The sequence below is a fragment of the Eurypyga helias genome, unplaced genomic scaffold, assembly GCF_000690775.1.
Source record: "Eurypyga helias isolate BGI_N326 unplaced genomic scaffold, ASM69077v1 scaffold1356, whole genome shotgun sequence".
Lineage (NCBI taxonomy): Eukaryota > Metazoa > Chordata > Aves > Eurypygiformes > Eurypygidae > Eurypyga > Eurypyga helias.
The window spans coordinates 25,216-27,741 of NW_010258365.1; the positions used below are offsets into that span (position 1 = coordinate 25,216).

General features: G+C 36.1%; 1 protein-coding gene across 1 annotated transcript in view; it reads right to left on the reverse strand.

The window, feature by feature from the left end:
• The window catches only part of JMY (junction mediating and regulatory protein, p53 cofactor), a gene marked incomplete at its 5' end in the record, with an annotated part of 14,685 nt that overhangs the window by 5,197 nt on the left and 6,962 nt on the right, over positions 1 to 2,526 (reverse strand). The gene's annotated exons all lie outside the window — the stretch shown is intronic.

The following is a 2,526-nucleotide window of genomic DNA, read 5'->3' on the forward strand; positions in this document are numbered from 1 at the left end:
CCTACACCCTTCTCTACTACTTGATTCTCTGAAGAGACATAATGACATTAGTTATTTTCTTATCTTCAGTCCAAAAAAGCCTAAAAGTTGTTTTGCTAACGGCACCTAAACTGTCATTAAAGCTGAACTGAGGAAAAGAAGTGAAAAGTGGTGGAAACAGGGATATTTACATGCACTGAACCTCTTGTATTGACAACTGAATTGTATTGTTTCTGGAGTCCTCCACAGGGGAAAAAAGTCTATTTATGTATTTTAGCACTTACTTGTGTTGTATGTTTGACACAAGACAATCAACGTGAACTCAAATCATCCTGTTTCATTCAGACAAACAAGATTTATCTGCTCAGTACAGTTAGCCATTCAGACCACATTTAAGAAGTACTGCCAGGCAGGGGAATCTTACGTCCTGTCTCACTTCGGAGGGAATTCAAAGCCATGCAGCTCTATAACCTGCATGCAGAAGAGTTAGAGCCACAACCAAGTTCTCAATCTACTCAAAAAAATTTATCTCTGATAGTTCCTCCCAGATAATGGATGAAAGGAATTCTAAATTTTACTGAAGTTTTATGATCTATCTTAGCCTGCTGATGAAACATGGTCCACTTTATGTATTACAGCATTCAACCATTAAAAAGGATGCTTACCAAGTAAAAACACATGAACTAGCAAACTGTAAATTTTAAAAAATATTTCTTAGTATGTTTTTACATTATGGTGGTTTCTTCAAGGTGTAAAACTGTATCTGTAATTAATAGCCAGAAACAGGTTTCCTCGGTTTTAGTTACCCCACATGTTTAAATACACTGTATTGAACTAAAGATCCATCTTACTCAATACCCTATTTCGGACAAAGGTTAACCACAAATATCCAGGAAGATGAAACATAGTAGGCAGTACAGCGATACCTCCCTACAATGTTCCACCAGTCTCTACGACAGCTTGAAGCACAGATTAAGCCACAGCGCTGCCTTTTATACAAAACAGACTTACTGGATTTTACTTCATGCATTTGTCCTATCCCTTTTTCTTAGAGCATGTATGCTTTTAGTACCTGCATCATTACCTACTGACAAGGATTTTACAGCTCAGTTAAACACTAAGGAAAGAGTTACGTGTCTTTCATATAAGATTGATGGACAAAAGACGTCTATTTTAAAAACTTCTTCTACTACACTGTATGTTTACTGAATGCATGTTTCGTATACCAACTATTAGCCTGAAAGGCTCAATAAGTCCTAAGTGAAAATCATAAACCTTACAATCAATAATGTATAATTCGTATGTTTCAGTCCAGTGTGACATTAAAAGGCCTTGTTATGCCATGCTACTACTCTACTTACATATGAAGTTACTAATTGTGACCAGAACAGTAAATGATGTAATGATGGCATATTTGGAGTAGATCAGAGTAGACCAAGTCAAAAGGACTGATTCTCCTGAACGTTCCAGTTTTTCCATATAAGAGGGATAATGTTCATTGGTCATCCTAGGTTTTGGCATTTTCAAAGAATTTTCTCACTGTAAAAAAATATACTATAGTAAAAAAATGTGGTGGGATTTTTGGTGGGGTTTGGGTTTTTTTGTTGTTGTTGTTGGGTTTGGGATTTTTTTTCCTCTGTGTGTGGCTTGTTTTGGGTTGTGGTTTTTCGGGGCTTTTTTTGGGTTTGGGTTTGTTTTTTGTGTTTGTTTCTTTTTTTTTTCCAATTAAGGCAATGTCATTCAAACTTCTACCACAACTAAGAACTTTTGCCTTGTGAAATTCACTCAGGCTTACACATACTTTCTTTTTAAAAGAGTTGCCAAATTTAAATCCACAGAATTTTTATAAAGACTGATAGAGACATAAATGGCCCATCTTCAAAAGTATCAGCTGATGAAGTTATAGCAGGTAAGATTTCATTCAGCTGCAGTGGTGTCTGTCTGATAAAGGACCTTGGCAACTGAAAGGCCTACAAACATACATTACAAATACTGCCAACTACCTGGTCTGTTTTAAGGATACAACACCACTATATTGAGTTTTCAGGTGCAACAGCAATGGGAAATTAATATTGTTGTATGGGTCTCAGGTAGATATGCAAGCCATACAATAGGCCCTTATGAAAAAGAAAAATAGGGACCTTTAATTTCAACCATTTATGTTAAAACTTTATGTGAGATGCTACATTTGCGTGACAATTCAAAACAGCATCACCACTGTTGAGAAAACGTCAGCATTTTGTGTTAAAAATTTAGAAGTGGTTCAGTTCTTCATGTTACAAGTTGCTGCATCCTTGGTAGGTCTCAAGCTGATCAACACAGTGAAAGAAACACAAAGAACTCTAATGTGAGATTGTTAGAGGAAATAACATTTTGCAGTTGGACAAAGAACTAGAACTGGGTAGATCAGAGTTACATTTCCTGCTATGCCACAAATTCCTGCATTAACTCAAGCAAATAATTTAATCTATCTGGCCTTAATTCAAGTAACAGCAATTCAAGGTCTTTGGCGTCTCATTCATCATACTACGTGAAGAACTTCAGCAG